The sequence below is a fragment of the Rattus norvegicus genome, chromosome 19 (genome assembly GCF_036323735.1).
Source record: "Rattus norvegicus strain BN/NHsdMcwi chromosome 19, GRCr8, whole genome shotgun sequence".
NCBI classification, from domain to species: domain Eukaryota; kingdom Metazoa; phylum Chordata; class Mammalia; order Rodentia; family Muridae; genus Rattus; species Rattus norvegicus.
This window is the reverse complement of record NC_086037.1, coordinates 43,483,962-43,498,645: the sequence shown is the minus strand read 5'-3', so window position 1 is coordinate 43,498,645 and position 14,684 is coordinate 43,483,962. Positions and strand designations below refer to the sequence as shown.

The window sequence follows — 14,684 nt, the reverse complement described above, 5'->3', positions numbered from 1 at the left end:
ATGTATGAGAATGAGCGTCCACTAGAGAAACTCTGATACACTTAAATAAACCATAAAATAAATCCTTTAATATGAGAAACTCGGTGTGCTATCTAGGTGGGGTCCTGGATATCAGGTGAAAATTAAGTGCGGCTGGATAAAGGATGAAGTTTAGTTAATAATAATAACATGCCAGTGGTCTCACTGTGAGACTACTACTACGCTGACATTATATGTTGATACTAGAGGACGTCATGTGCAGGCATGAACAAATTTTGCCCAATATTTGAAAAATTTTAGTCTACTTTTCCAAAATAAATTGTTTCATTACTTCGAAATGGCAAACGAGGTGCTGAGAAGACGAAACCAATAGGCCGCTTTGAAAAAAGGAAAGTGCCTTAGAAAACAAGTGATGGTTTGTTTGTGAAGTAATTAATACAAAACAGATGCAATCGAAGTTCTGTTGCCTTCCACCTCAGACGTGAAGTGTGAAGGGATCAGGCTTCAGAACAGCTCTGAGTGGTGGGACCAAGGCAGACTGGCACAGTCATGGGGAAGCGGGTCAACACAGATTAAAAATGGATGGTCTCAGTCATTAGACTTGTCCAGCTTGGAGTAACCGGCCTTTGAGGACTGTGGATCACTCCTTGTGGATCCTCTGGTAGAGGCTGAAGAAATGTCACGGAGATGATGATAAGGGTGAGCCTGAAGGCGTCTTCTCAGCTGCTGTGAGTGTCTATGTGGCAGCCAATTCTGCCATGGCTACGTTGGTTCAGGGGGCTTGAGGCAGCCTTAGCAGCTAGTTATTTCCTTATGACATCCAGATGGTGTGTTTCTCTCTGATCATCTTGAAATTACACAGTCTGAATAGAAAGCGAAAATAATTGTGGTGCATGGTGAGGGCTGAACTCAAGAGAAGAAGCTTCAGACAATATATCTGCCCATACACATTCTTCTCTCATAAGAGAATTAACTGCAAGGAAGGGGGCTCTGAAACCTAGGCATAAAGTAGCCCCCCATGGTGGCTTTAATATTGGATATTATCATCTTGGTTTCAAACGCTGTCTGGTATCATAATGCTTGAGGCCAGCTCCAGTGAGCAGAAGCAGTTCTCGGAGGGTAGCACAGTCATTATCTCCAGTACCAGATGGCTCCCGCCCTCCAGAAATCCAAACCCATTCCATCTCTTCTGGGGAAACAGAAACGGGGGATTTTGGCCCCTTCCTTCCTGGTACTACTGGCAATGGAGTAGGTCCCTGCTTATGGGAATTTAGACTCTTGTATTTCTTCACTATGTATTTTTACTTGGTGATGTGTCCTTTAGAAAGTGGAGCCTCAAAAACAGGTATAATTAGAAAGTCAAACAGGTCTCTAACAAGCATATTACATTGAAGCTCAGAATATTTTCACACTGAAGTTCTTTCAGTAGAGAATGGTTTGCGAAATAGGTCTCAATTCAAGAAATAGCCTAGCAGTCTTGGAATATAAAGTGTGTGCATATCTGCATAGATGCATGTGAATATACTTCAAAAATAATAAACTGTGCATCGAGTTAGAACTATGTTGCTGTATTCATATAAACAAGCATTTGGTCTGTAGAAAATCTGTCATTTGTAGGCCCTGTATATTGCTTGGAAATGGTTTTCATGCACTAGTAAAGGTTAATTAAGTTATTTTTTGTTTTTTAGCAATGTTGGCCTGTAGTTCCTCGGTGGCTAAGACTTTGAGTTCTGATCCTTTTGCCTTTATAGCCCAAATCCTGGGATTACCACCCAGTAAGTGTGCCATGTGACTCCACAATCAGTTAATATTTTAGGAGACCTAAAATCTGTCTATTCTAAAGCCACAGTAGCTTTGGATTTCTTTGCTGATATTAAATTGGGTCCAACAAATATTATGGAATATGAAAAGTATTATAGGCAAGAAAGGTTCTTTTTCCTATTTTACCTTGAGAAGCAACAGGTATATCAGCTTAGCTTTCCTCTGCTGGAAAAGGAGACTTAATTTTTACTGTCCAGTATCAGTCTCTAAAGTCATCAATATTATAGTTTATGAGCGACATTTTCTTCACATGCTCATATACTCATTACTTGATCCCCTCCCCCCAAAATGTAGTGACACTATATTTTGAGGTCCTAGAAACTTTAGAAGGTGGTGGGAGACTACTTTGAGGAAGTAGCGCCCTAGAGGCAAGTCCTCAGAAGAATCTCGTCATTGACACCTTCTTGTTTCGCAGCTTCCTGTTCATCACAAAAGGGAAAGGTGCCTCTGTGCTGCCATATGTTCTATTCAAGTGCATGGGGCCAACCAACAATGGATCACGCAGTCTCAAGCTTCAAGCCCCCTAAAATTTTTGCTCTTGTCAGAAAAGTAACAAAGATGAACAATTCAGCCACCGAGTATAGGTAAAATGCTGGATTCCATCTTTATGGTGTCAATTGTCATGATCCCAATTCTCCAGGAGTCCTACTCCTGGGGTTAGATAGTGTGTGTGTGTGTGTGTGTGTGTGTGTGTGTGTGTGTGTGTGTATCTTTACATAGATTGTAAGTTCATTTACTTTTGGGACCAGTAGCTTATTGATTCCTTCATTTCTGTTCCTTCCTCTGCTTTTGACCATTGGACCTTCATTCTGCCCTCAACCACTTACTAATATCCATACATTCTTTAAGAACTACCTGGAGTGTCTTGTAAGAAATAGACTGCTCAGTTGGAGTGAATCAAGTCTCACACTTCCCCTCATTCGTCCTTGCAGCTTTTCCTTCCTTCTTCCATGCTCCTGACTTGTTTACATGAATCTACACATCCTGTTGTAAGCAGGACAGGCATCCTGTTCATCCCAGTAAAGGACCAGTATCTGCTTTTGCACAGTGCAGATGCCTTAGAAGGATAACTGGAGGAGGCTCCCCAAAATAGCTTCAAAACTATCTCTTCTCTGTGACCCACAGAGTTATATGCAATTGTGACTCATCTTTATCTTTGTAGCCATAGATCCATTACATATATATATATATATATATATATATATATATATAAATATGAATGACATAGTTGAGTTTGTAATTAGGATCAAACTTAACACATCCAGAAAACTCTGTCATTTCCCTCTCATTAAGCCTTTTTATCTTGGTGAAAGTTGGTGTCATTTATAGTAATACAGAGGCTAGCACTGAAAATCTTTATTTCTCTTTTCTTTATATTAGACATAAAATTCTTAATAGTTCTTGTCAGTTCACTGCCAAAATGCAGCTGCAGTCTTATGTATTTCTACCATCTCTACATTGCTGGTTCAGGCTCCCATCCTAACTCACCTGGATCATGTTATTGCATTCTTACCAAAACCATAGCTAGGGCCTCCAAATTGACCACGTTTCCTCTTTTATTGATCTTCTAAAATCTGTTCTCAGAGTAGAAGAGAAGAAAGTCTCTCAATGGTTTCTGTTCACAACAAAATGGGAATTGTTTGCTATACCTGTTGCCTTCTTCCCCCTCCTCCCCCTCTCCCTTCCCCCCCCCTTCCACAAGCCACAGTCACCCTGGTCCAATTTCTGTTTCTCAAACATGTCAAGCTCATTTCTTATTGTCTGGGAATTGTTACCTTGCTCCGCCTTGATGTTGGAGATATATTCTTTGAGAGCATGTGGCTATCAAGTGCTCAGATGAGCTTCCCACAACACCTTGCTTGTGAACACTAGTGACTTTTTTTTTATCATGGCAACTAATATACAACAGAAGAATGTTGTTGTGAATTTTTAGCTGCACCACTTTGTGCTCCTAGCTGGATTGCACACGTGCACCCACTCAGGAGCTATTTTGGGTCCATAAATGGAAAACACACACACACACACACACACACACACACACACACACACACACGAATTGATTTTAAATTGCCTTGGCTAACTCAATAACTGGGCATTCCTAAACCTTCCCCTGCTACCCTAGAACCAATTGGGCAAGTGGTCAGTGACCACTCACCACATTGCTCACATTGCTGGTTGGCTTTATCTCCTGCCACTACTGTGTCCCATTCTTCTTCCCCCAGTCATCGCAATTCCATTTTTCTCTCTCTGTCCCTCCCTGTGCACAGCGATTGGCCACTGACATCTTTATTGACAGATCAAAAACCAACTGGGGACAAGGACCTTCATTGTCTGGACATGCAGATTCAAAACATTATCACCAATGTCCAACTGAAGAACCTTATCAAAAAGGAAAGAAGGATTTACTTTGACTCACAGCAATGAAGCAAGAAAAGGAAAATGCAGATTCTTAGCTCTTTTCTGTGTTTAACTCAGTCCATAAGCCCATGGGGATATCGTGGCCCACATCTTCCTTCCTATTGGAGACACTGTTATAAACACACATAAAGAAATGTGTTTCCATAGTGATCATGAATCCAGGTAGTCAATGAAGATTTGTGAAAGCATCCTATAATTTCATCTTTTTTATGGCTTTTGCTGAGTTTATGATGTTTCCACTTCCCACTTTCTGTTAAAGGGATAGATTGGGTCTTGGACACATCATCTGCCTTAATATTTGCATGAATATCAGATCCCCTGGTGCTGTCTCATTGGCTCTTTGCCTCACTTCTCAGGGTCACTATCTCTTTGCCTGTCTCTTGGCTGCTCCTTGGCTTGACTAGGAGTCCCTTACACGAAGATACCATCTTGTGTCTCACTGCCTTTCAGAGAGCTTAGCACTGAGCACTGAGCAGGTAAGCACAGCGTGTTTTCCCTTTAGCTCATGACTCCTTCTTTCTTCCCTCCATCTTTTTTCTCAGATGGAATTGCTTGTTAGTTGCAGGGAACTTAAATTCCTATTAGAGCTTTTAAAACTGAGGTTGGGGAATTGATGAGGCCTATAATTGGTAAAAGAAACTCTGACCTAAGGTGCTTGCCTAATGAAAGAATGTGGTAGGAGGGCAGTGGGAATAGTTTCAGTTAATAGAGGAGATGAAGATTTGATGCCCAGGGTGCCAGTTTATTAGGCAGGGAATCCAGCTATTAATTCACTGAAAAAATGATCTGTCAGAGACACTCATCTTCTGTCCCAGCTATGGGATGGGCACCAGCATCTTAATAAATTATAGGCCCCTTTCCTTTATTAACATTATTAAATCAAGATTTATCTTTATTATAAAATTTTAGATTAGATAGCAATATTAGAGACTCAATATTATCCCTAACCAAGAGGATGATCCAGGTTTCTTGGCAAACTCTAGTGACAATGATGTGGACTGTGAAACAATGATCACTGGATTGGGAAGGTGGAAAAGGGAGGCCACGGTGATGTTTGCATTTCACACAAAGGTTTTGAACTAGCATACTGAAATCCTGTGTGTGTGTGTGTGTGTGTGTGTGTGTGTGTGTGTATGTGTGTGTGTTTAATACACATTGAGCAAAACAACATGATCTAGTCTGTTTTCAAAGTTTTTTTAATTTTTTTTTTTTTACTGCACATCAGGGCTTCTTAACTTGTTTCCAGTGTTATTACATTTTGTCTGAGAAAGTTTTACACGACTCGGGGCAGACAGAGAAATTTTTATAGGACTCTGGGTAGATAGGCGTATATACTAGGTATGCAATTTGAACATGTATTTGTAAAAGTAAAGTTGTCATAAAACAATTCTCTGGTATACATGCAAGTTGTGTATTTTTCAAAGCTGGAAACAAGTTTGCATACCAATCAGATTTGTTCATTTAGTTTGTAGAAAACTAAATATTGGAGGAAAATTTCATCCTGTGAGGCACAGAACCTCTCCAACAGCTAATCGGTATATTTTAGTTTTTCTGGTTTTATGTGTATGTGTGATATACATGTGATATACTTTTCTTTGCATGTGTTTGGAAATATGCATGCTGAGTGTGATTCCATATGCCTGTCTGTATGCATGCAGAGGCCAGAGGTTGAGGTTCAGCCTCCTCCTTGATCTCTTCTTGACTTATGCACTGAGTCTTGGTCTCTCAGTCACACCTAGAGCTTGCTGATAGGGCTAATTTTCTTACCAGCTTGCTCTGGGATCACCTGTCTCTGTCTTTTGAGGATGGGGTTACAGGCAGATTCAACATGCCTCCCAGGCATTTATGTCTTCTTCTGAAAATCCAAACCCAGGCCCCACTCCCAAGCCTTTGACTAATATTTTGATTTTGTAATTGTCAGTGCTGAGAACACCATTTTGCATAAGCATGTGGTACAAAATGGCAAATGTATATTTAGGGTCATCTCAGAAATGGCTTGAAATTCTGTTCTAATCCTAGGCCAAAATTCATTGCACAGTTTGTCATAAAACTCAAGTTGGCAACTCAAAAATCAATTTTTAAAATAAAACCTTCTCAGAAACCATAACTCGAACATTTGTTCTCTGGAATTAAGCCATTACATTTCTGCAAGAGCAGAAAACTTTGTATGCACAGTAAAGACACTGAAATCCATAGCTTACAACAGTGTCAAATCTGAGCTGCAGTGTTTCCGGCAAAGTTTGCTCACACCACGTAGCATGGAATTAGAGCAAGTGCCAGGCTAAGCATGTACACTGTATGCTCAGAGCAAAGGCTGTAACTGCTTTGTGTGATATATCTCAGGTCAGTACCACCAGAGCACGTTCATCATAACATGTTTGCTTTTTAATTCACTTTGGCCATCACATATTCAGAAGCCTTTCAGTGTTGCCAAGTTTTGCACAAGCCCCACATTTCACTAATGTGATTTCCATAGGGGGTCATGACCCATAGATTTAAAAATCTAGGGCATACTTCACACTGTATTTTAAGGACCTAGTTCAAAGAGCTAAATTAGCAGAGTTCATTCTTAACGATTTGTCATTTCCTGTTACCCTACCCTCCCTGCTGTCCATCCTTCCCTTTGTGCAATGCTCTACTCACCGATGATGACTTTTGGTCCCAAGGAGAAATCATCTTTAATGATTTGTCATTTCCTTTGACCCTACCCTCCCTGCTGTCCATCCTTCCCTTTGTGTGATGCTGGATTCACCGTCGATGACTTTTGATTCCCAAGGAGAAATCGCCCTTTCTGTCTTGACCTTGCCCATAGCACTTCAAACAACCTCCTTCCTCTGCCCTCCACACACCTATTTCCTTAGTGCCTTCTTGCTAACTAGATTAATGAAGAAAACCAGAAGTTTGTCAAGGAGTAATAACACTTCAGCGTTGGATCCAGTGGTATTTGCACTTTTAAAATAAAATTTCCTGGAGAGAACAATACTTCAAAAGTAATAAATCATGAATGGTCGAATTGCAGACATAACATTAATCCACATCATATTATAAAACACCCAAGTGCAATGGCCCCGGTGTCTGCCATGATGTTGATGTAATAAATTAGTAGAGTTCAAAAGCAATTCAAGCAAGTTTGGAAAATTTTTAAGACACTACAAGAGTGTTTATTAAAGTCAACTTCCACTTTAAAATCCAATAGGGGCAGTGCCTTTGAGAACATCATGGTGCCTCTCTGAATCTTCTTTCACCTAGTCTGAACCATTTCTCCGAGTTTACAATGGAAACAAACCACAGCTGTTGTAAGCTTGGTAAATCCCTCAAAGTCAACAGACTCAAAACAAAGTCACCATTTACTTCCTACTTCTCAGCCTTTTCTGTGCTCACGAAGGAGCTGAGTTCTGGTAGTAGCCTCTCTGTTAGTTTTATTATCACCGAGAAAGTGTTCAGAAAAATCTCAAGGAGAGAAGGTTACTTCTGTTCCATGGTCTCTGATGTTTCATTCCAAGGATGCTTCATACCATGTAGCTGTGTAAAAAACATCACAAAGGATGCATGATGGGAGTGGACAGAAGGAGGACTTTCTTCACTTTGTGATAGTCTGGAAGCAGAGAGAGTGAAAAAGAAAAAGAGATCCAAGTGAGATGGATCTATACTAAGAATGTATACATTTCCTTCAGTAAGTTACTCTTTCTAAAGTTTTCTGAATATTCTGAAATAACAATACCATCTGAGAACCAAAGTGTTGAATATACAGGCCTGTTAAGGACATTTTATGTTCAAACATAAGAGCTTCTACAGTTCCCTACCAAGCTATCCTCCAAACTTCCACCAAATTCATGAAACATTATTCTTCCCATTATATCTATTGTTTCTAGAATTCAGTCCAAATTAAGGCAAACACGTCTCTGACCCTTTTATGACTATGCCTACATCTCTTCATGACAGAGCTCTATTTACTGACTGTTCCCATTGGACCCTGGGACCCCTTGTTGTTGTCTCAAACCCCATGTTTCTTTCTCTGACTACTTCACTATCCAAAGCTATTCTTGTACATTTGTCAAGGATCCATGTAGACACAATATCTGCTTAGAAACCTAATGTCCATGTTCTTTGTGTAGACTAGGTTGCTCTTTCCTTTCTGTAGCATTTCAACCTAATGTCCACCTTTCTCATAACCTTTAGACTTGGTTGACAAATGCTTCTTTATTGCCGGTTGAAATATGAAAAGTTATTCAGAGCAATCGTCTTAATTATTTTATCATTTAATTAATTATTTAAATTGGAGTCTCATGCTACAGTACTTGATGTCTTATGGTCAGTACATATTAAAGGAATAATAGTTGTAACCTACGCTGATCTCTTAGTCTTTTTCAGGTTTGTTCCAATCCCAGGAATCCATTTATTCAGTCTCTGCCATGCTGTGAGGTAGATAACATAGCTAGTGGCCAATGCTGCCAGTGGTCTGTGTCACAGTCCTTTTACTTGACTTTGATTGCAGTCATTGCTCTGGCAGACAGTTTTCTGATAGGTCAGTCTCAGGCGAGTAACTTTTTTCAACTGAACTGTACGTCAGTTTGCTTTCTCTCCCAGGCTTTCTCCAAAGTATCAGAAAGTCACTAGATCTGTTGTCAGCTTAGTACAGATTGGAGAGGACTTAGTATCTCTGGTCAATCTTCAAGCATCGGTTAAAGAGAGTGGGTAAGAACATTCTCTACGCTTTACCCTTTGGATAGACAGTTCTACAAGGTCATCTCAGATATTTTGGCTGACTCAAGCTTCCAATGCTTGTAAAATTGATATTTGCAAATTAGGTTTGTATAGCTGTCTCACTTGTGTGACTTTTCATTTTTGCCCCCAGAGGCATCTATCAAATAAACTTGAAGATATCTCCCGTTTTATTTTGGAGAAACTCGAATTAGGGACTGTCATTGTCCCTATTGTGTTAGAAAAAGGCACAGGGTACTTTTGTAAGAGAACTTGTGTAAGCTTCTTTTCCTGGACAGTGAACCAGGCTACACTCAAATTCAAAGAGCCCGGCTGCAGAGCCATGTCCATGGTCACGCTGCCAACCTGATGACAGCAAACAACTTAGAAAGCTCTAATTTCCGGCCACAAAGCTTCCTGCAATTTTGTGTTTACAACTTGTCTTGATGGAAAATTGAAATGCTGTGCATTTGGGACATTTGGGAGCAAGGCTGTATTACTTTCTACATCCTCACATTTCAAGTCTCTCTGTCCTTCCCAGCAGAAGCTCAGTCTAGATTAACAAGCACACATTGAAGTGCTATACTTTCTCATTCTAAAGGCTCCATTGTAAGGCTTCCCAGTCTGCTGCGTGCATCATAGTTTCCTCCGATTCCTCATGGATCTGTTGTTCTCAGGGTAGATGGTTGTTGGTAATGTGGATGGAGGCTGAGCATTTCAGTAACATACTACATACCATTGTCATGAGAAATAGGACCCGATAAGATTTTATGACTCTGAACAACCCCAGAATGTAAACCAGGTCCATTTTTTCTTATATGTAAGATGAAGAGTTTGAGTTAAAGTAGACGCTTGTACTTGTTTGAGAGCTTCGAGCCCACTGAACTCTATGTTCTTTGCTCTGATCTCTCTTTTTTCACTTGAAGTGCACCTTGTGTAATTTCAGGGTTGTTTGTCCTCTCTGGTCCCTATGGACATGCCTCCAGGCTCCATTTCAGCCCCAGCCTTCGATAGTCTTAGGTAAATGCATATGTACCAAACTCATTATGAGGAAGACTTATCTGTGTAAAATGTCCGCTCTTAATGCTAACTGCCAGAGTCACTCTGTGTCAATTATTTGATAAACATCCCTGTGATTTTTAAACAAACATTTGGGATACAATTTTTATCTACTCGCATCTGATTCTGGCAGTATTCTATGTTTAATTATCTTTAAGCCATGGTGGTAAGAGATGCATATAGAGGAGTTGGGGTTATGCCCTAAAAATAATTTTTGTCATATAATATAAATGAAATGAAAATTAATCATACAATGATAATTTAAATGAGTAAGTTTTCCCATATATGTCTATCGCTGATTGTATAGTTTATAATTAATGTGTTAGGGCAAATGTTATAGTACTCTGGACTTCTGATTGGATACTATGTTATTCAATATTTCTATTCTGTTTGGCAAGAGGAACAATGTTAAATGGGAGTCTAATGGGCTGGAAAAAAAACACACCAACTTCAGATGAACTAATGTGCTTACTGAGAGAAATGTAGCAGCTTGTTGACTGGAAAAGAGCAGTGGGTTTGATTTACTTTGTGCTGAATTTTGATAAAGACCAGTAGCTTTTTGATGACAGTTTCCTGTAAAAATTTTATGAGCTGAATTTTTGGCTTATAAGAGAGAGAATTGATAATGAGAGAAACAGAGCTCAATTTTAACCTATGTTAGGATGAAGAAAGACTATGGCATGCTGAATAAATGTGCAGTTTCAGCAGATGCTTTTCTTAGGATTGATAGAAAACATCTACGGGGAGTAACTTATTTTATTTTAATCAGCTTTCTTTCAAGCGAATTTTGATCTCCTGCAACTGGAGGGGAGGGATGGGACTCTTCTAGTTTGGTTTAAGATAGGATCCCAAGTGGCTGAGGCAGACCTCAAACTCTATGCAGCTGAGGATGGCCGTGACTATATTATCTCCTGCCTCCACTTCCTAAATGCTTGGATTCAGTCATATTCCATATTCCAACTTTTTTTTTTGTGGTGCTGGGGTTGGAACTTTGGGCCCTGGGCATGCTAGGCAGGCTGTCTACCAATACAACTATATCTTAGTTCAAATTAATCTATTGTCATTTCAAGAGTCATTTTCTATGTATATATTGATTCTTCATCATAACTGTCTTTCCAAATATTACAAAAGAACTTGGTCCAGTCTGACATTTTAGTCCAGGAGACTGTGTTAAGATCTGTACTTAAGACTCAGGAGGGTCTCAAGGGTCCATGGCTTTGAAGATTGTTTTATTGCACCAATGACTCAGATCTTCAGCTTCATCCATCGACCCTTGTTTACAATCATAAGTCCCAATAGACACCCACTTGCCTCACTGGCTTCTCCAGCCTCATAGATAACTACATGAACTTTACCACTTGGTTCCTCTGTTAATTTTAATCAAGGCTCCCTCTACTACAAGCTGCCTTCACCACTAAGAAACCAAGTTTTGTTGCTAAAATCTATGAGACTGTGTATAATGCTCTCCCTAGTGAGCTATGTCCTCACTGTGGCTTTGTTTATAATTTATTATTGGCTGTCTGGATGATTTCTGAAAGCAGTTGTGTCACATCAAAAGACTTGAGTATTCACCTACTTCTAGACTATATACTGTTTCTTGATCTAGTGGGTGTTATGCTTCTTGTGGATTTCTCTGGCCATGTTGACAATGTCTAAGTTATTGGCCTCTCATTGGAGCTAAGATCTGGGCCTACTCTTTGACCACACCTCTATGCTCTACCCACGTGTGCCAGCAGGTATGTTGCGGGGGTCTCTTGCTTCTTTATGTTCCTTAGGGAAGATGCTTATTATCATTAATGGTGAGAGATGGGGGAGGGGGAATGATGGATACATGTTTTATGGTGAAGACATCCTTAGGGATCTGGTACACTATTCTCTCTCAGGAGCATTTTCTAAGGAGTGATGACTAGTCTGAATTCTGACATATTCCTAAGCCAGAGCTGCTTTTTTGTGTTTTGTTAAAATAACTTGATTCAGTTCACAGGGTGGGAACTCAGGATCATCTGAATCATCTGAGCTTGAACTAAGTTATTACTAGCTTTTTTTGGTTTGAAAGAAATTTTAGCATCAGCAACTTCTTTGATGCCAGCCCAGCGTGGTGCTGTGCCAGTTACTTTCTGACGGTTGCCTTGAGTGTTTTATTACCATACAAAGCAAAAAGTGACCTTTGAGAACTTCAGTATCTGTTTGATGTATATGTTCATTCATATAGTTTTAAGGAATCACTTTGAAAGGGTCAAGAAATGAACCTAATGATTTCTGCTTGCGAGGGTTCTCACGTGTGTATGTGTGCCTTTAAACAGTATACTTTGGGTGTAAATTATGTATTTTTACATATGCAATTTTGTTTGGTACTAAAAGGAACTTTAGAATACCTTGAAAACATGTTGGAATGTTTTTCAAAAGTAAAATAAAATTATGCTCTCATGAATTAAGTCATAAAATTAGCATTTTGTCACTACTTTTGAACTGAAAATAAAGCATCTTAAAAATGAATAAGCTCAAGGAATTTCAAACAGTAAAAAGAGCACTTAGGACATTGTGACTATGTTTAATTATTAATTTCTGGCAGAACTTTGTATTCCCTTTTCATAAAACCTTAAATAATTTCATTTGTCTTGAGTGCTTACATTGTTTCTTTGTTGATTTTCGCTTTTATGTTCAAAACGTCTCTTTACTAAACAAAACATATGCTCTTGTCTTTGGAAAAATCCTTCAGTTCAGCACAGTGTAAACAGAACAGTTGGAATTTGGATGATAGTATCCCCTTTTACTTGTTGGTGCAGTTACCATTGTCCTACCCTTTACCTTAGTGTCTCTTGTTCTTCCTTACAAAAGGAACAAGCGAGACATTGACATTGTCATGGCTTCTAAATTCTTAGGATATTATAACTTTTAAGCTCGGTTTCCCCTTTTAATCTTGCGTTAGTATCCCTGGTAAAACTCTTCCATTCATCTGCCACAGGACAATATGTTGGCAGTTTTGTGCTAGAGGGAAAAATGTACACAAAATATATTTGATATTTCTTTTAAGCTATTTTTATTCTGTAAGTCAAATGTGCTAGTGGTCTTACAGAATTATGAAAGCTTTTTCTTTGCACCAACAAATCGATATATTTTGAAAAACATTTCTTTAACCATAGGTAATTATGCAATTTTCAGAATATTATTCAATGCTTAAGAATGGATGTTTATAGATTTGTAATGGTTTCTCTTAGATGCCTTTGTTCACTGCTACTACTAGGACAGAATTCCTTAAACTGAGTAATTAATAAGTAAGAGAGGTTTACTTCTCATGATTAAGGAAGCTGGGAGTCTAAGGTCAGAGGCAGATTTGATGTTTAGTGAGAACTGCTGTCTGTTACAAGTGATGGACCTCTGTAGCTGGGGCTCATGCAGCCAAAGGTATAAGGACAAACGGTGCCTTTTCAATTCTTTCAGAAAACCATTAATCTCATTCATGGCAGCTCTGCCCTTGTGTCTTAATCACCTCTTATAGGTCATACTACTTAATACTGTCACATTGACAATTAATTTTTAACATATGATTTGGGAAGTGGAACACATTCAGGCCACAGCAACGATATGGCTAGAAGCCAACATTCCATTCTTGCTGTCGCTTTCTTTTCTGTCTTACACAACTTTCTCAGAGGTATGAGACAGATTCCATGGCACATGCATATTGCATTTCACTGTGGCGATAAAAGATCCTCGCTATTCTGTGTGTATTAGAATAGTATCCAACAATGAGGCAGATTGTAAAAATATCTTTTATTCACCAGACGTAATTCTCTTCTTGGAGGCTTACTGCTGAGTAGCTTATCCTTTCTTGATCTTTCTAAACTCTGTCTGGATAGTTGAACTCTAAATTCTGTCAGGCTGTTTCAAACTGGCTTTTCTTGGCTTCTGACTGAATTGCTCTGTTTAGCTTCAAACTAACTGGCAATCTGTTCCAATCATCTGGCTCTGTCAAATCCTCTGGCTCATTCTGTCTTCAATTATAACCCATCTCTGTAAAACTGTCCTGGTAAAACTCGCTCACCCACTGTGCTGCTCTCCCATAGCCTCTCCTTCTTGGCTCTTCCCCTGAGAAGATTTGGGCACATCCTATCTCTGCTTCATCCTGTCAAATCTTTCTCTGGTTCATCAGTTGTCTGCCCTTCAATTAGATGTCACTTTCAAAATGGCTGCTTCATTCTACAAACTAACCTTACCTTGTTTGGGATTAAAGGTCTGTAATAAGGATATGTGTGTATACTAGCCAGAGTGATTAAACATGTGTCATTCCTGCTGGATCACACAGACCTAGAAGTTCTTCAGATGTGTGATTCCTTGCCAAAGCAGCTGTGTTATTGGGTTAAAATTTCCCTTCAGTACATACATGCAAGTAAGGCAGAGAAATTCATGGAAAATGGTGTAGCTTATTGAAAAATGTTTCTTGGGATCACCTGTCCCGCGCGACCTCGCCAGCAAGAAAACACGTGGGGAAATATGAATCCTTGCTGCAGCTTAAACGTTTATTGAATCTTAAGGAGAGGCCCTGCGCGCCAGCATGGCGCGGCTTATATACACCCTAGTGCGGCGCATCCACACCTGATTGGTTGCTTACCCATGATCTCTTTAGGCACGCCCCGGAGTAGGCAAAGACCTGGCATGAAGGCACTCTTGCACATGCGCACACAGTTAACTTCCTGAAAGGAAGTCGG

General features: G+C 39.6%; 1 protein-coding gene across 8 annotated transcripts in view; it reads left to right on the top strand.

Moving 5' to 3' along the window:
- Positions 1-14,684, top strand: part of Inpp4b (inositol polyphosphate-4-phosphatase type II B) — a 750,330-nt gene that overhangs the window by 76,394 nt on the left and 659,252 nt on the right. Inside the window, exon 1 of one of the 8 annotated variants that reach the window (XM_039097429.2) lies at positions 3,526-4,694. The exons of the other annotated variants lie outside the window; for them this stretch is intronic. The gene's annotated coding sequence lies outside the window, so the exon portion shown is untranslated. Of the gene's footprint in view, positions 1-3,525; positions 4,695-14,684 lie in introns of those variants that run through there. 8 annotated transcript variants of the gene reach the window in all.